The sequence below is a fragment of the Meles meles genome, chromosome 17, assembly GCF_922984935.1.
Source record: "Meles meles chromosome 17, mMelMel3.1 paternal haplotype, whole genome shotgun sequence".
In the NCBI taxonomy this organism is placed as follows: domain Eukaryota; kingdom Metazoa; phylum Chordata; class Mammalia; order Carnivora; family Mustelidae; genus Meles; species Meles meles.
This window is the reverse complement of record NC_060082.1, coordinates 60,571,715-60,591,218: the sequence shown is the minus strand read 5'-3', so window position 1 is coordinate 60,591,218 and position 19,504 is coordinate 60,571,715. Positions and strand designations below refer to the sequence as shown.

The following is a 19,504-nucleotide window of genomic DNA, read 5'->3' as shown; positions in this document are numbered from 1 at the left end:
TTGTGCACGGGCGACCCTTTGGGCACGATGCTTTGGTGCTCTCTAACATGACACAAAAGGCTGAAATCTAGAATCTGGAACATAGTGAATGGACCCCTTTGTGGAATTCCCTGTTGTTTTTAGTGTTTCTTTGGTAATTTGGGGCAAAATAACTTCTGAGGTGATTCCACCAGGAACAATGCCTTTGGACCTTTTAAAGTGTTTTCCTCTGTTCAGGGACTTGTACATTGTGGGGATGGTGGGGGGGAAGCAGTTTGCTGCACCGTTCTCGCCACAGATAACGTGCAGACGGCTGGCCGTGACAGTTTCACAGATTAAAGAGAACGGGTTGGGGATGATATCCTGATGATATACAGTGATATTTTCTGGGCTTTCGTATTCTAGAAACTAATTGGTATAAAAAATGCTACAGTCCTCGAATGTGTGTGCGTGTGTGTGTGAACATGAACAGAGCCATTTTCTTCTCATCATCCATGAAAAGCATGCAACAGTTTAAAGAGCAGGTATTTTGAAGATTTTGTTTTTTAAATTTATTTACTTGAGAGAGAGCACAAGGGGAGTGTGGAAGGGGTGGGTAGGGCAGAGGCAGAGGGGGAAGCAGACTCCCCACTGAGCAGAGAGCCCCAATGCAGGACTTGATCCCAGGACCCTGGGATCATGACCTGAGCTGAAGGCAGATGCTTCACTCACTGAGCCCCCCAAGTGCCCCAAAAGAACAGATATTTTAAAGGGATTTTGTAGAAATACAGAAAAGCAGCCTTAGAGTCACTCTTTCCCACTAAATGCAAATTTGAGTGCATTTATATGCTAGACAAAGGAGAAAGGAGACATCCGTCTAGCTGATGGACGACTGACTCTGGCTGCTAAGTGAGGCTCAGCCAGGCCTCTGCAGGTGGGGGCCGGGGGGGAGGATAGGTATGAAAGAGGCCAGACCTGCTTCTGCTGTCCCACCAGCCAGGGCTACTCACCTGCCCCTTTCACTTCTTCCCCATCTTTGTCTGGTCCTCCTCTCACCTTTATATTTTTTCCCCTCTCTCCTGTGATGGTTCTCTTGCTTTCTTTGGTTCTTTATTTCTAGATACCCACTTGGGGCCAGATTTTGTTCTCCTACAGTGAAACAGTGTGCCTTGGGTGTGGCATTTTATTAAAATTCATCCTGTTGGGGTGTCCTGTCCAAAATCTGAGCCTTACTAATTACAAATCATGGAATTTTTTTTGAAGTAGGCTCCCGCCCACCATGGAGCCCAAAGTGAGGCTTGAAGTCAACGGCCCTGAGATCAAGACCCAAGCTGAGATCAAGAGTCAGACGCTTCTGAGCCACCCAGGTGCCCCTGAAATGTCGAATTTTAATCAAACATCTAGTTGCCAGGAAATTCATTAAAAAAAAGAGAGAGAGAGAGAGAAAAAAGTTATAGGACATGTACACAGTGAACTATCTTAATGAGGTTGCTTTTTGCAAGCCAGATCAGCGTTTAGGGAGAATTCAGTCAAAACTACAGTTGGCCATAATTTATGGCTCTTTCTGGACTCGGTTATAAAAAGAAATGCCTTGTATTCAGCTTGCTTCTTGAGCATCGTAGACATTCATTCAGGAAAGATTAATGAATAGGAAAAGAAATTTGTATTCACTGGCCCAAATCTTAATCTTTACCCCATGCATTAACATCCGTATGTATGTCTAGATTAAACCTGCCAGTTTTCCGTTGCAAAAAGAGGCTCTTTCAAGAGTGAACCTATTAAAACGTCGTATTTTCAGTGCCCCAGATATCTCAGAGAGCAGTTAAATTCCTGAAGGTTTATAGCTGAGGTATAAACTTGGCTATGTAGTTCGTCCTCCTCTGACCAGAGGTGATTTTTCTACCTGCTTCTAAAGGCTGCAGCTTTGAGGAAAAGATCGTAGGAGACTGGCAGTTTCGGGCAGATGTGTCTGTATACCTCAGGCATCGCTGGTTATAATTTAACTGTAGCAACGTTGCAACCATCTGGGTAGCCAAACGGCTGAGGTCTGCTCTGGGCCATGATCGTAAGTGTGCGCGAGATTGCTGGACTTCGTAGATCCTGGATTTATTAAAAGAAAGGAGATAGGTCAGGCCGTAGCTATGGTGGCAATCTGTGGGGATGCGTCTGCAGCCAACTTCCTGGGGTGGCCGCCCTCAGACCCTGAAGTGTCATCTGCAAGTGTGTCTCAGGGCCTGGGTGACACGGGGCTACTGGATTTTATGTCTCTTCCACCTTCGGAGAAAAGCCCTGATTTTCACAGATAACCTAATTTGTAGCAAGGAAGAATGTTAAGGGAAAGGGAAAAAAGTATAACCACAAAAGTCCTTTGTTCTAAGAGGTGGATCTTAACCATTTTTTTCAAAGTGAGAAACCAGATCATGGGCTCACGGTCACAGGGTCTTTTAAGATGGAAAGTTAATGGCTGATTTCTTGTGCATGGAGAAAAGCTTCCTAACCCTTCCGGACCACTTTAGGATCGATTCTGGAACCCACTGTCTTTCCTGATTTATCTGACTGTTGGGCTGTGTACCTCCACAGTTAGAGCTATTAGAGTTTTTGCTGATTTGCCTGGCACATCTCCAGCAAAGTAGTCCATTAAAATTCAAATCCGTTCCCAATAATTGAGACAATCAATTTACATTAAACAAGGCACAATTATACTTTCATGTACAATTTAAATTCTATAGAAAATAATGAGTGTGCAATAAAGAAGGACACTTATTTTGATGCAAAGGGATGTTTTTCTAGTCTGCATAAACAAATCTTTCATATTTTCAAAATAGTCCCCTCATTATCTTTGGTATAGGAGAACCCTATTGTGTGTTATTTTGATGTAGGGACAAGTGTGTGTCCGTGGCTGCCTGCTTAGTAAGCAATGTGACTTTCTCTCAATGGCATTTAAATTGCGAGGGCTGAGATGGAATAAGGTAGGTCCTTGCTTGCTGTTGGGCATGAAATCACTCTTCTAGGAAAAGCAGACAAAGAGGTTGAGTGGGTGTGTTACCTTCGTTCCTGCCTTCTTGGACCGGGGATCCTTCCCTACCTCTGCGCGAGAGACCCGGGATCCTGCGCTCCAGCCTCAGAGAATCATCCAGAGGGATCGGGGAAGGATGCACGGGGCCGGGATGGGGGAGGCGGGGATGCGCTAGCAGGGGCCTGAGCCTCCGTGCCGGAGGGGTTCCTGGGAGAGCAGCAAACTGCAGGGAGTCAGCCCACTGGGCAGCCGGGCTCCGGGAACGCGCCCAGCCCTCGGTAGCTCCCGTGTGGGCAAGCTCCGAGTAAGCCTGGTCAGGTCAGTCGGGAGATCCAGAGCCCTGGAGAAACAGTATTAGGAAGCACAGAGTACAAATAATGACAAGATAGAAAACAAATCCTGTCAGAGCCCGAGAATATATTTGGCTTCCTCGTGCTGTGTCTGTCTGTTTCTATAAACGGTCCAGAATAGAAACCGGATGTTTAAAATCTCTCTCCCTTTCACATGCTCGCCTCCCCCTCCTGTCTTCCTTCCTCTTCAGTATTAGTAGACTTACTATTTTTATTAGTTTGTATTTATATTCCCATTTTTCAATATTTGCCATTTGTGTGGATAACACATTAATTTTTAATGAAATATTTTCAGACTCTTGGAATAGCTGAATCATAAAAGAAAACTTGAAATTGATATAGACTCTCCTCTCAGGCAGCCTATAAACCGAATATTACAGTTACTTTTCCCACTCACAAGTGGCAAATGGTCATTTCAAAAGAGGGTGGGTGTTCCCCTTAAATCTGGCTTTGTACAGTGTAGTCTACTTTTTGTGTCTAATTTTTGTGGCGCCAAGAGTAACTCAGGCACCATCCTGATGAAAATGAAAGAAATATCAAAGCAGTATTAGGACTCTCTGATAATTCCCATCTTACCTGCAAGCATGAATTTTTGACAAGCCTCGTTGCTGTCAAAAAAAGTCAGTGGTGACTTAACTTGAATCTTGAGCGTAATTTTTCGTTGTAGCTCTGTGGCAGAACTCGGACTGTAACGAAGGCAGCGTTTGTGTCTTTGAGCGGTTGATCTTCTCCAGGCAGGAGTTGTTTGTAGTTTCGTACTTGTAAAATTAAAATTGATGCTGGAAAATATTCCAACAATTTTCTGTCACATTCTATTCCCAGAATTAAAGCTTTGCAGTCCACTTTGCAACTCTAAATTAGTAAGTATAGCTCCTTCCAAAAGTTCATCATAGGAAGCCTGCACACTGGAGATGTGGCATCTCGGACTTTTTTCCCATTCGCAAGTCATAAGGATACAAGTGATCAATTTTATGCGGGTGACTTAAATCGCATTTGAATCATTATATAAATATGCACACACGTGTGCACACATATGGCATGCTTATACATCTAAGCTTGTATTTTTATATTGGAAGAATATGTATCACTTCCCATTTTATTCTCTGTGGCAAAAATTTCGGAATAATATTACCTTTCTCAAGTACATTTGCTTACTCTTGACATTCACAACAAATTTGCATATATTTTCTGAATATTTTTATTTTAAATTCTAAATAAAGATGACTGGATGTCTTCGGGAGCACTGTGTGTCTTCTGTGAGCTGAACTGCGCAGAATGGCATTTTAAAGACGTAGAGACACCTGAGGGATGAGCGTGACCCCCTGGTCTTAGCGCCTGTCTTTTGCCCTCCCTCCCTCCCCACAGCAGACAGTTTCTGGGTAAGGAGACAGGCCCGGAGACAGAAGGTTCGGGGATTGACTGGAATCTGTGATTTCTGACTGCTGCTCTCGTGTTTTCTGCCGAACTCACTTGCTGATTTATCGGTTTCCAGAAGGAGGGAGGTGGGCTAGAACTGATCATCAAAAGCGAAATAGTACGTGCAGGTGAACAGATGTTTAGCAAAGCCGGCTAATCCGGAAAGCTCGAGACCGGAAGTTGGATGGTTAATCCAAAGGTCAGGAAATCATAACCAGTGATCTCTGTGTTGGGCTGAGACATTTTCTGTATGTACGGATGACCCGATTTGCTGTGCCACATCATTTTTTTCTGGGTGTACCCCACCAAAATTCATCTTTTGACGCATCCAATTTTGGTTTCTCTAAACCAGCCAAGGACATAAGGCACTTGGGCGGCAGGCTCCCTGCAGAACTTGCTGTTTCAGTGACCCTCTCCCGCCAAGTCTTTTTTTTTTTTTTAAGATTTTATTTATTTGACAGAGAGATAGACAGCACAAGTAAGCAGAGCGGCAGGCAGAGGCAGAGGGAGAGGGGGAAGCAGGCTCTCCGCTGAGCAGGGGCTTGATCCCAGGACCCCAGGAATATGACCCGAGCCAAAGGCAGCCACTTAACCAACTGAGGCACCCAGGGCCACCCACCCCCACCAAGTCTTTTATGATTATCTCATGCACACTTAACTTGCCAGACTTAAAAAAAACAAAAACAAACAAAAACACCTCTGCTTTGTTGATTCTTTCTAAATCATTCCACTTTGTTTTCACTGAATCAGCAAACTCTTTTTTTTTTAACAATCATATCTCTGAGTTCACCAAACATTAAGTCATGCTCACGTAAGCAGCAGAACCAGGCTCGGGGGTACTGGGGATTAGCGGTCCGCGGCCGAAAGCACTGGTGTGCCCCATTCAGTACCTTTACTAGAGACCAAAGGAAAGTGTTGGCTCACTAGACGGTCAGGCTAAATGGCTGTCCCTGAGAGAGCTGCCACTCTACTTTGGAGAGAACCACTGGAGTCAGACAAATGAAAATGTGCAAAATAGGAACTCTTTTCAGAAGACGACTTCGCAGTGCACTCCCCATGCACACTTTTTCTTCCCTTTGCGCTGGAAAGGAGGCAGCCAACTTGGAGGCAGAAGAAAGGGAGCTTTCTCTGTCCCCTTTTTGCTTTCTCTTCCCCGGGGTTAAGAAGAGCAGCGTCATACCACCCAGAAGCTGGGCCAGTGGAACCTTCTTCCACGAAGCCAACTTCAAAGCAGTGGCCACTGTTCAGCCTAGAGATTCACCGCTGGCCCACAGATTTGCGAGTGACCTGGTACTCAGTTCGGGATGGGGGCGGCGGTGGGCAGGGGGTGCCACAGCCCTGCTTTCTTTAGGGAGCTGATCTCTTCCTTGCATGAAATCCTAGAAGGAGTGGTTTCCTAGGAGGTCGGGCTGCTGAAAATGCAAATGGTTTCCAAACAGGTTAAAATAAATTCTTGAATTGAGAACCCATCCTTGCTTTTTAAAGGGTGCTGTGAATGCATTAAGTCCCATTCCTGGAATGCTAATGAATGGAGAAATCAACAAGTAATGAACAACTAACCTCTGTCTCCATCGGGAGAGTGAAATCTTTCCACTTTTTATCATTTTTTGGTGATTTAAGCATCTATTCGTTTTCCTTTCTTAATTAGGTCATAGTATTTGCCAAGATGATTAGAGTACACAACTGCTTCACACACACACACACACACACACACTAATGCAGCAGAGCTGCCTCTTCACCCCCTTGCTCCGTCTGTCGTGGCCCAGAGGGATGGGGCAGCATCTTTCCATATGGATTTCATGAACAACCAGTTCCACAAAAGGTTCTTTGAAGAAAGCAATGCAGGGTTTACTTTGGGACATAGTGCATAAACTACACCTTCTCTTTGGGGGAAAAACATGCATTAGCGTATAAAAGCCTTGATACATCTTAGCAATGACTGATTCTTTGTAAAGTTGAAGTGGGCTTTCCTTGAAATAATAATATAAAGATAAATATCGGTAAACATTGAAGATTTTACAGCTAAGAGGTAAGGACATGGCACCAAGGGTTCCAAGCCGCCCCATGGGACTGAGTTTAGAGACAGGTCACCCGTCCAGGCATGGAAATGACACCGTGGCACCTCCCTGAGGACCGCATGGTTTCTCGCAGCTCTGTGACCATCTTTCATCCCTTCATCGCATGGAAGCAGCCCTGGTCTTTACCGTCACTGCAGATGGTTTAGACCCTACAGCGCGATGTCATGGCCAGCCCCGTGCTCTACCTCACGGGCAGGCCGAGCTGCTCTCGGCCGGCGCACATGCAGGCCTTGCTCGGGACCAGATCTGTCCGCTGGCCATGAGCTCTGAGCTGTGGGGACTCCAGGCACCTGAGACTGTGTCGTCGAATGGATTTTGGGAGAAACAGGTCCATCTTGACAGGTGGGCCGGGGCCTCTCCATGACCACCCGGGTGGCTGTAGATGGGCAAGGAGAGGAAACATCTGTTCTTCTCTCCGTTCGCAGGCTCTCCAAAGGGATTTTTGGTTTGTGTTCTTCCTTCTTCTTGGGGCTCTAGAATCATTTCTGAGTATCTACAGAAAGAAGGCGTGTGTGCATGTCTTTAATTTGTTCATTTGGTGTTTATAGGTAAGTCTGGACTGTGGTAGCAGGGACCTGCGGCGGGCTTCAGAATGAGCCCTGGGCTTCCAGAACACACAGGCTGGATGTTCTGGCCTATGTTGCCTGAAATCTGGAAACTTTTCCTTCTTGGCCTCAAGACCTCTTGTTTCTCAAGAGTCAGGTCAGCGGTCATCTTTCCAGCGAAGCCTTCCTCAACCCACCCTCTGCATTCCTCAGTGCTTTGTTCAAACTGCACTTTGATCGAGGGCAGGACGTCCTAATTATTCTTGAAATGTCCGATGGAGAGCAGGACCCATATGCCGGTCATTTTTGTGTCTCAGGCGTATAGCCCCATACCAGGCACTTAGGCGACACTCACTCCGTGAATTTGCAGTGGTTTGCCTTTTTCAGTCTGCCACAACTGAAGAAGGGGGAACAATCATGAGCCAAAACACAGAGTTTGATGTGTATGTGCAACTTTTTTTTTTTTTAAGATTTTATTTATTTATTTGACAGAGATCACAAGTAGGCAGAGAGGCAGGCAGAGAAAGAGGAGGAAGCAGGCTCCCTGCAGAGCAGAGAGCCCGATGCGGGGCTCGATCCCAAGACCCCGAGATCATGACCTGAGCCGAAGACAGGCTTTAACCCACTGAGCCACCCAGGCGCCCCAGTTTTTAAAAAAATATTTTACACCTCTTATCTCTATTCTCATGTTTGGAAAAAATCTTCAATATGTGTGTGTCTAGTTACTGTCATCACATAACGCATATCTAAATTTTTATTGTGTAATGATGTATATCCAGTGAGCACATGATAAATATTAATCACAACCGTGAAATGTGCTTTGATCTCGCTGAAACTAGAACAGCTTCTCACCCTGTTCAGGCCATTGGACTACTCGTTGTGTTATTAGTTGGTCCTTAAGCTTTGAAGGTCATGGTTAATGGACCTGCTTGTTAGTGTTGTTAGCAGTTACGGAAACGCCTTCGACTTTACAAATTTTACGGCAGTCATTTGGAATGAGTTCTATATTTTTCCAAGCTTTTGGTTTCCCCAATGGCCTAATATATTAAAGACTGACTGTTAACTTGCAAATCTGGTGAGAGGTTTTTTTTTTTTAATCAGCCAAATTTGACATTTTACATAATGCCCATGTTTGTATCACAGGCCAAGGAGATGACATAGAATCGAGGCAGGGGAACATTTTTCTTGTCTTCCGTGGCCAGGCAGAACAGCCCTTGGAAGATGATCCTTGGAAAGAGAGCATCATTTCTTGCTCCAACCAAATACACTTAACTTCTGTTATGTCTCCCACTTTAAAATAATCATTTCTGTGACCTGTGTCTGGAAGTGCTCCCGTTTTTCCACATGTCCCTTAAAACACAAGGTTGTTAGCGTTGCATTTGTATTTCTTCTTTTGAATGATGCCACCGTGTTCAGCTGCTGGGCCTGGCTGGGTCAGAGGTTCCTGGACTCCTCGGGCTTTTTGCCAGAACCGGAAGGCCTGAGCGAGTGCAGGTGAGCAGCCCAGGCAGGGGCCTTCCCCCCGGGGTCCACGCTCCTGTCTTGGTTCCAGATCTCCTCCTCTTGAGCGTGGAGAGCAGATGACCCCAAGGAAAGGCTGTAAGATGTGTTTGGGCCTGTCTCCAGATATCTCACATGATAATTGCTTTTGGGGTAGGATTTGCAGGGTTGGAAAGGGTGGGCTCACCAAAAATCTGAGCTCTCCCCGGGGACTGTCCCTGCTTAATCCTTGGTACTTAGTCCCTCTTGTTCCCAATGCTCTGCTTTCCAGCTCTTAGAGCGCCCCACTCATGGCATTGTACATCCTTTCCTGTTGTCAGATTGTGAAGTCTTCAGTGTGACCTCGTGTTCCCAATCTCCGAGGTCCCAGTGTATAAAACTCTATTGAATTAATGAATAATTCTCTAGGAACTGAAGTTGTTTTCATTTAAATGCTGTTAGCTAATGGTTAGTATTCCGACATACTGATTGCATGTGTGCCCTTGTTTCTTTCCACCAGTCCGTTGGGATTTGAACTCACCTGGCTTTATTCACCACTTTTTGACCCTTTAAGCTATAATATGGTTTGGTCCACCTAAAGCAACAACAACAACAACAAAAACCAGACACAGGAAAGTGAATACCTATTACATGATAGGAACCACAGGCAATGGAGAGCTACAAAATTAAATAATCGCTGACCTCTGTTCTCTGAAGAGGTATAAAGCCCTCACCCTAGTCCCACAGGCCCCAAGTGGTAAAGACTTTAGCAAAGAGGTGTGTGTATCCACAAAGGGCCACTGAGGAGAGGTACAAACCCAGCCTGGGAGATGTTGGAGGACTTTCTGGAGGAAGGAACACCAAAACTATATTTATTTATTTTAAAATAAATTTATTTATTAGAGAGCTCGGGGCAGGGTGTCAACAGAGGGGGAGAGAGAGAGAGGTCCTAAGCAGACTCCACACTGAGCACAGAGCCCCTTGCAGGGCTCAATCTCACAACCCTGAGATCATAACCTGAGCCGAAACCAAGAGTTGGATGCTTAATGGACTGCCCTCAGGCGCCCCCAAAATTTAACTTTAGAGGCAAGGCTCATGCCAGGCATGAGGAGAGGAAACCTGGAGAGAGAAGTGATGTCACACGGAAAAGGACACACGGGGCAGTGTTGGAATGTGGGAAGCAGGAACACACTGCAGGTCCGTGCCAGGGACCTACCTGTCTCTGTGTCCTGTCGGTATTGGGGAATCAATGAAGAGTGTGAAACAGGGCTGGGAAAGCAGACAGGACATGATTGGTGCCTGCAGTGGAGATGAAGGGGAGGCAATGGATTGGAGAAGTATTTAGGAGGTAAAGTTGGCTAGCAGTTGATGGAATATGAGAAGTGATGAGAAGAAAGGAATCAGGTAATTTTCCTCCTAACTATGACTTTTAGTACCTGTTCCTTTGGTCTAAATCCCAGTGACTTTTTAAAAAATAATAATTTTTATTAGAGAGGGTGTGCATGAGTGGGTGAGGTGCAGAGGAAGAGAGAGAGAATCCTAAGCAGGTTCCACACACAGTGCAGAGCCTGACTTGGGACTCGATCTCATGACCCTGAAATCATGACCTGAGCTGAAATCAAGAGTCAGGCACTTACTGACTGAGCCACCTGGGTACCCCTCCAGTGACATTTCTATATCCCTGGGAATGAACCTGAGGGATGCCTTATGACTTAAGCCAATGACTTAAAGTGACAGATGTTAGTCATATTTCTGTTTGGCTTAAATTTTCCCTAAAGCAAGTCTAATTTTTATCTTCAGATTTAAATATATTTCTGATTATTCAAACTAGATTTGTAGTTTTAACAAGAAGGACTTTAAATCCCGGGTAATAGGTGTCAAGAATTGTATGAGAAGAGAGATTGTAGCTGGTTTACTGATTCCCAGTGTATGGCCAGTGTATAGGCTTCCTTCGCCTCCCAGCCAGGCTGCTCCCTGTTCTCTACAGTACACCACCATACGCCTGCCTCTGTCCTTGGTGCTGGTAAAAGGGTCCTCCTTTATAGAACAGACACAGTATAGCAAAAAAAGTATAAATACCTCTCCTTGGCCAGTCCTACTCTAAGGAGTAGTCTTATTTTTAAGAGAAGGGCATTGAACATCACCAAATCAAAATATTAAATCAAATAGTCAAAATGTCCGACATTAGAATACTGGTTACATAAACAGCTTACGTAAATTCCCCACAATGGAATTCTAAAATGCCAAGGACGTCGCTTGTTCACAGAAAAGCATTTATTGACATGACAGATGTTCAAAATATCTCCATATCTCCAAGGGGAAATAGGATAAAAGTAGTATATCTTATATGATTCCATTTTTGCCAAAAAAATAGATACAGATATATACCCAAAATATCTTCTTCACACTCTAGCTTTTATATCCCACACATGTGGACTCAATTTCTGCTCTCTGCCAACTCGTATATGGAACTCGGCATCTCTCTGAGTTCTCCAGAAGACTTCATATGCACAAAGCACTGGTCGGCATGGACGCTGCTGTGGAGGATATTATAAGAAAGAAGATGGTGAGCACTTACACCACACGTCCCTTAGAAACAACGTGACCACAGTCTCCGTTGATACGGTTCTCGCTTTCGAAGTCCCTTCTAGGCTGTATTTCCACTCAGGAACCTTTGTCTTCTCTCCGGCTTCCCCTCTTCCTATCACTTTCAGAGTCTTTGCTTTGTCACATTCTGGGGACACTAATTCCTTACCCCTCTCCTACGGAGGATACTGCCTCAAAAGCACGTACATTCAAACTAGCCTGGATCCCGAGTAAAAGAGAAAGTTAACATTACAGCCTTGTACACACACACACACACACACACACACACACAGAGCGAAAGGAAGTTTAGTAAAACAGTTCTTAAGGCTGCAATCTGTATTTTTCATTTTCTGACCTTCTAGTGGCCCATGACCCAGCATTTGAGAAATGTCCCTAGGAGGCCAGCTGATGAGCACGAAACTTCAGCAGTCCCTCTGGAATCTTCTCAGATTATCAAGTTATTTCTTCCAAACACCTAGTGAATAAATTGTTTTCCATCCTGTTACACACCTGTGTAGGAGGTGGAGGAATGTCAGAGTTTACATTAGCTGTTTCCAAGCAGTGGGGTCATTGGTGTATTTTCTTCACATTGTCCAAGAATTTTTAAGTTTTCTGCACTGAGCACGTGTTATTTTTGTAAAAGGAAATGTAAACAGTAAAAAAAAAAAAAAAACCTGAAGAAAAGGCTCTTCTCAGGTTCTCCCTCTTCTCAGAAACCCTCCCTGACCAAACCCTCCCAAGAGGGGTTAGCTCCCTCCGTCGTTTGTCCGTTTTGCCCTTTTGACTTCTTGTCCCAGCACTTATTTCTTTGCCTTGTAATGATCTGTTTTCATCACGTTTTCCTCCTGGTTCTCAGGCCCTTCTCCTCCCCCGGCTTCATCACCCTAATAGACCTCTTCTCCTTTCCCTCTGCAGTGAAATTCCTTTTTTTTTTTTTTTAAGATTTTATTTATTTGTTGAGAGAGTGAGCATGAATGGGGTGGGGAAGGGCAGAGGGAGAGGGAGAAGCAGCCTCCCCACTGAGCAGGGAGTCTGATGTGGGGCTCGATCCTAGGACCCCATGACCATGACCTGAGTTTGAAGGCAGCCACCCAACACCCAACTGACTGAGCCAACCAGGTGTCCCTGCAATGAAATTCTCAAGCTGAAATCCATAGATGGGCTGTGAATCTTCCAAAAATGGATGCAAAATTTTTTTTTTTAAAGATTTATTTATTTATTTATTTGACAGACAGAGAGATCACAAGTAGGCAGAGAGGCAGGCAGAGAGAGAGGAGGAAGCAGGCTCCCTGCAGAGCAGAGAGCCCGATGCGGGACTCGATCCCAGAACCCTGAGACCATGACCTGAGCCGAAGGCAGCGGCCTAATCCACTGAGCCACCCAGGCGCCCCGGATGCAAAATTTAATGTTTATTCATTTCTTTTTCTGGGAAGCAGATCCCATTAGTTGTTGAGTGCCTGCATTGTGCCGGGCAAAGTTCTAGGTCCCATCCTTGGTCAGACCCTCAAAATGCTGGAGAATTCTTTGACCCACTCTTCTCCATACTCACTCTGTTTCCTTTCCTTGCCTAGAACATAGGGGCCACGAGGACTTGTCTGTCTCGCTCGCCACCAGAGTGGCTCTAACCATAGCAGGCATGAGACGTGGCCAATGATGAAGCATTAGGAGGTAGAGAAGACATTTATTTCACTCTCCCCATTTTTCAGAGTTGAATAAAGGTCCTGATGTAACTTGAGGGAGAAGGAAGGAATCTCAGGCATCGTGAGACTCTGGGAAGTTAGCCTGGGCTTTCTGCTCAGTCTCGTTGCAGAATTGGCTATGGTGCAGCATTGGATCCCGACCCATGTGGGGGTCTGTCTCCTTGTCCCTCAGCCTGGGCCCCGTGGTTGCCTCGGCCCTTTCCGTCTCAAAATTCCACACGTGTGGCGGACTCAGGGACCCAGGCAAAGTCTGCAGGATTAGCTTAGCATGAACACCCAGGCATCCCGACTCCTCTCCCTTGGGTTAGAGAACACAACACTCTTTCCCTTTGGCTTCATGTCAGATGGATCATTTTGGGTTTTGAAGACAGTCTGTTCCATAGAAATCAAACAGGGTGTTGTTTAGACAGTGGGCTGATGTCTCAAGGTGACCCGTTGACCCACCGAGACCTACCAGAGCGTGAGTCACAACCCCGCCTCCGTGCCCTGTTAGGGTGTGAATGTCTGATACGGCGAACGTGTTCTGAGCCCAAAAACTCCCGTGAAGAACGGTTAGGTTGTCTCATTTTGCCATCAATTGTATTTTGAGATGTTAAGTGGGTAGAAAAACTGCTATTTCCGGGGAAGCAGATTCTCCCAACTACTGCAAAATCTTTCTAAAATCAGGTCATTCCGTCTCTAATCCCAATTGTATTTCGTTCGTTTTCTTCAGACTCTTTTTGTGTGACTGGGACTGTGCGTTTAAAGTTCAGCTTCGTGTGCGGTGCTCCTCTGATCATGGCAGCACGTACAGTAAGATGTTTACAAAAGCCAACCTGAGACCGATACTATACAGCAGTTTAGCAGCAAATTTCTACTCTGGGTATTTAACAATAATTGGGATCTTTCTATTGGCTTTACATACACTCAGATTAGTAGTAAAATCTAAGCACCAGCCCATTTGGCAAACTCCTGCACTTCAGGCTCACAAATTTGCTTCTGATTGTGCTTTTCATTCGCACCTAGCTCAGATTCTTGCTTGGTGCTTTTTTAAATCCTCTCATTTACATACTGTGGTAAATTTAAAATGAGAACAGATGAGTGCTGCTAAACTTTCCTATTTCACTGATGAATATGGTATTTTGCTTCAACTATCTAGCTGTTATATATTCAATGACCTTTAAAACATGAAATAGATCCTTCTCTTCGGATACGCTGTGCAAGATGGATTATTAGTCTTGTCTTCCCTTTGAGATGATGGGTGTGAGACCCCGAGGCGGAGCAGAGCACCTGAGAACTCGTGGTCGCGGGGCGGAAATTCCGCTTCCTGTGGGCGGGCTCACGCTGTCACCGGGCCGAAGGGGGATCCTTCACGTGGGGTCCTCTTGGGGCCACGCAGGTGATGCATCCGCTCTGAATGCATCTGTCCCTGCCCCGCAGTTGGGGGCACTACGGTCTGGCACCGGGCCCCTTGGGGTGTTAGGAGGCGTAGTTGAAGTAGGATAAGAAAAGTAGCGTTTTGGGGTGGCTAATAAGGATTTGGCTTTAACTAAGCTTAATAGGTTCTTTTTTTTTTTAAGAATTTTATTTATTTATTTGTCAGAGAGCACAAGGAGGGGGAGCTGCAGGCAGAGGGAGAAGCAGGCTCCCCACTGAGCAGGGAGCCCGATGTGGGACTTGATCCCAGGACCCTGGGATCATGACCTGAGCGGAAGGCAGACGCTTAACTGAATGAGCCACCCAGGCGCCCCTAAGCTTAATATGTTCTTATGTCATTTATTATTATTCATAGTCATGAGCTCGTTCTCCAGAGGAACAGAGTGAGGCCTGCGGAGGTGTCAGGGAAAAATAGGAACCTGAGAGGAGTTAAGGCAGTAAAAACAATTGTATTCAGGAAGTCTTGCAAATAGGGGGAGAGAGACCTCAGCCTAGAACTGGTCTGGATTTCAAATTCAGCAAGGAAAAGTGGGGGTTTGCAGGCCGGGAGCGGGAAGGAGTGGGGGCGGGGAAAATCAGGGGACGAAAAGTGACAAAAAGGGCATTCTGGCCAAACCAGCCTCACAGGATTCTTCCGGAAGGCGGGCAGGGTGAGCACACACCGCCTGGGGAATGGTGGAAGGAGGAATACTGATCAGATATCAAGGCTGATCAGATATTGAGGGCGGGGGGCCGGGGGATTCTCTCTCAATGCACAAGATTCTGGGCAATGCAGGCCTGACCAGGCTGCTGGATGCTGACAGCCCGAGATCAAAGCAGAGTTGTGAAGAGCGCTGGGGGAAACCTTCGCCAGAGGTTACATTATGAGATCATTGAGATTTCTAAAGTCGTGCTCCATCTGGAGCCTGGTCTCCCAGGTACACAGGCCTGTGTCCCCCACTGGATGGTGGGCGCAGCTGGAGAGACCTCTTTCCTGGCTTCTACATCTTGAATTGTGAGAGGCTTAGCACCTCGCAGCCCGATGGGGCCATTTATGTGGTCAAGATTTCGATAACCCCCCCCCAGATGTGCCATTCATAGTGTGGGTGTCCAGTGGTCAGAAAACTTCCTGGGGGAGGTAGAACAGAATACCTTTGTAACAGGGTTCGTATGAGTTTCAGTAAAATCTATTAATTTTAAAGTGATATATACTGCTTATAATAAAAATGCCATGATGTATAAGACAAGAAAAATGTAGGGCACAATTTTAAAGAAAAGTACAACTATATTAAAAGAAGGGAATCTTGGGGTGCCTGGGTGGCTCAGTGGGTTAAAGCCTCTGCCTTTCACTCAGGTCATGATCCCAGGGTCCTGGGATCGAGTCCCGAGTCGGGCGCTCTGCTTGGCAGGGAGCCTGCTTCCTCCTCTCTCTCTCTGCCTGCCTCTCTCCCTACTTGTGATCTCTGCCTGTCAAATAAATAAATAAAATCTTTAAAAAAAAAGGGAATCTTTCTATTTCAGAATGAAGGAATAAAAAGTTGTTTTTTTAAAAGATGTTATTTATTCATTTGACAGACAGAGATCACAAGCAGGCAGAGAGGCAGGCAGAGAGAGAGGAAGCAAAGCAGGGTCCCCGCTGAGCAGAGAGCCCAATGCGGGGCTGGATCCCAGGACCCTGAGATCATGACCTGAGCCGAAGGCAGAGGCTTTAACCCACTGAGCCACCCAGGCGCCCCAGGAATAAAAAGTTTTAAAAGCTATAACGGGGGGTGCCTGGGTGGCTCAGGCAGTTAAGCATCTGCCTTCAGTTCGGGTCATGATCCCAGAGTCCCAGGATCCAGCCCTGGGTCAGGTTTCCTGCGCAATGGGGAGTCTGCTGCTCCCTCTCCCTCTGCTCTTCCCCCTGCCCCCCTGTCCCCCAACTCATGGTCATGCGGGCTCGCTCTCTCCTACTCTCTCTCTCAAATAAATAAAATCTTAAAAAAAAAAAAAAGCTATAACGGAAAAATTTCTGGGCAGTTTTGAGGTCTGTTTGCCTGCTGGCGTGGAGAAGTAGGCCACCTGCTGAGCACTTCATTGCTTTACTTCCGTCTGTCTTGCTCACGTTAATTTGTGCTAAGAAACTGGAGGTTCTGAAATTTCGTAAATGACCCTAAATCAAAATATCGTACTCCAAACTCAGCTTGATAGAAAGCCAAGCTGGTGTCACTATATCTTGCTTTAGGCAAACCTGATATATTAAATCCAAATTTCCAAAATGGGTTAGCTAAGTGGTCATTCTTCACTTAGCCACGTCATCGCTGTAGTAAATTCCCCTCGGAGTGCTTGTAAAGCACGATTCCGTACGTTAGAACCCCGTGCCTCACTTCAAGGGCAGAGTGCATTTGAAAATATTACCCAACAAACCAGCAGTTTCAAATTTCTCCCAGGATTTGGGCACTGTCCTGGGCCCTAAGTGTAGGGGCCTATTTAGGCAGAGCAGCTCCATCCTGACCCAGCCCCCGCCCCCCCCCCGCCCCTCCCCCCTCTTCAGGGAACTTACTTAAAAACAAGTCCCGGAAACTAGTCCCAGGTAACAAAGCCCAGAAACAAGGGTGGGTCAGGCCAGGTGGAGACATCAGATCAGTGGGGGGGGCGCATACTGTCTCCCTAGCTACCAAGGAGTATGGGCCCCGCCCTTTGGCTGCCCTTTGGGTGCCCATTCTGACCAGATAAGCTGGTTCAAATGTCTACTAGAGGGTAAATTGTAATTCAGTTGGTCAGTTATGTGTGACCTAGCAGGACTGTGCAGCTTTCTCTGTGTTACAGTCTCATTGGTCCCCCGTGCGTGGCCAGGCCCAACCACATGGCCTTTGCCCTTAAAAGTTAGTCTATAAAGGAGAGGTCGCCTCTTTGCAAGAGACGGCCCTGGCCGGTCAGTTTGATTCTCGATGCTTAGCACGAAATAAAGCTTTGCTTGACCTTCACTTTGTATCAGTCTCACTCCTTTGACCATGGACCCAACACTAAGGGGATGAAAAATGGGTCAGAATGGACTCTGTACCCAAGGCAGGTGTATTCAGGGAGCGAGGCCCAGGATGAAGGGAGTCCAGTGACTACTCTGGAGGGCGGGGTAAGGGGGAGACGGCCTGGTGGGGGGGGCGGAGCTTGGAGCACTGGCCCCTTTCCTTGGTCTCACCATCCAAGTTTTGTGTGTCCTCCAACTGCTTATCCATAGAGCGTGTCTTGATGGGAAGTCCCCTCCTCCACCTCCTCCTCGTAGATTAACTGAAAGGGAAAGCCTGACGTCATTAGGTCTGAGAAGAGTGAGCAGGTTCTGGTCATCCTTGACCCTACCCCGGTCGCTGGGGGGCATTCCCTTACAGTTCTGTAGCTGGTGTTCGTCATGCGGGTGATCCGAGTCCACTGGGCCTTTGGGTGTACTGAAAGCTAAAAGCTGTGGGGGGCATTTCGGGAGCAGAGTCAGGTGACAGATTTGGGCAGAGATTGGCAAAATAAGTAGTATTTTTTTAAAAAATGGTGCGTCAGTTATAATGAAGCTAGTGTGGGAGAATCTGCTTCGGAAAATGATTTCTTAGAAGACATTAGAGTGAGCTGTTGGCTGTGTCTGTGGTTCTTTTCATGTAAACACATAAAGGAAACCAGTCTTTTCACCTTTATTTTTATTCTAATATAACTAGGTCAAAGTGGGTCATTGCCAGCATTAAGAAAGGGGGGGTGGGGCCAGGGAAAGTAGTTTACTTTTTGTTTTTGGTGAGAGAGAGGTTTTTTCTTCCTTTTCTTTTTATTCTGAGGGGCAGTCTTCCCTCTTTATCCCCTCTTTCTCATTGTGCTTTTCCTGGACCTTTTATTATGCTTTTATTTAACTTCCTATTATAGAACTGGGCTTGGGGGAGGGGGAATGGCCAGAGTTCAGCCTGAAGGTCTTTTGGTGTAGATGCTATATTTTTCTTTAATGTGAAATACACTCATCGCGCTGTCTTCTAAAGAACGTTTGTTTTTTAAGGGTCTTTGTGCATTCATCTGGGGGAAAAAAAAGCAACCAAATCTGCTCTATTCGAATTCCCAATTGTAGGGGAGCAGATTGTCACAGAATATATGGAGACGAACTTCCAAAAATGAAAACGGATGGAGAAATCATAGGTATTCATCACACATGCTGGAAACATTAGTGCTTGGGAGTAATGAATGGGTGTCTTGCTTTATCACAATTAGCTTATCAATTATTTCCTAATTTTTCTTTATGGAAAGAATCCTACAAATGGTCAAGGTCAGCCTGAGTCTCCTTTGTTGATCCTGGAGACACAAAAGAAGTTAAATTCTCCGTGTCCAATCAACAGTGGAAATTATTGCAAACTAGAGATAAGTCATGTAAAGGTCCTCGTTGTTTCATAGTGGGTTTTGCATCCAAGGCAGTGTTCTTTCTTCTTAAATGTAATGCAGGAGCCCTGCAAAAGAGATACGGAGAGAATCCACCCTTTAAGTAAAAACACCTTGGCTTTGCTTGCCCCATCCGTCTCCATATTTATAACGGCTCCATCAGCATTGAGAAATGGTTTTTTAAATGCAGTGTATTTACTTCTGAACTTTCTGCTGGTGGCAGTCTTTGTGCAAATATGACATTTGTGATGTTGGTGGTTGATGTCAAAGTCCGTCTCTAAGTTCACTGTTGCATTCGTCTTAGAAAGCTTTTGTCCGTAACATATTGATTGAAGGCAGTCGAAATTGATTCTTAAAAGAGAGCTCATTTCTGTGTTTGTGTAATTGCAACCTCATGCATGCTCGATGAATTTCGCTCAGCACGCTCCATCCCATTGGTTAAGTGCTTATCAGAGGTGGTTACCATCACTTACAATGTGAGGAAAGCAAGAGACAGAGGCTTTGTGGACTTGTACTGAGCCCACATTGCCGCTGGACTGCTGTGTGTTTTCTTCTCTTTCCGGCTGTAGTACACAAAGGATCTCTCTCTGTCAGGAACAGC

General features: G+C 45.9%; 1 protein-coding gene across 6 annotated transcripts in view; it reads left to right on the top strand.

The window, feature by feature from the left end:
• The window catches only part of SDCCAG8 (SHH signaling and ciliogenesis regulator SDCCAG8), a 230,453-nt gene that overhangs the window by 172,052 nt on the left and 38,897 nt on the right, over positions 1-19,504 (top strand). Inside the window, exon 16 of one of the 6 annotated variants that reach the window (XM_045982266.1) lies at positions 7,244-7,296. The exons of the other annotated variants lie outside the window; for them this stretch is intronic. The gene's annotated coding sequence lies outside the window, so the exon portion shown is untranslated. Of the gene's footprint in view, positions 1-7,243; positions 7,297-19,504 lie in introns of those variants that run through there. 6 annotated transcript variants of the gene reach the window in all.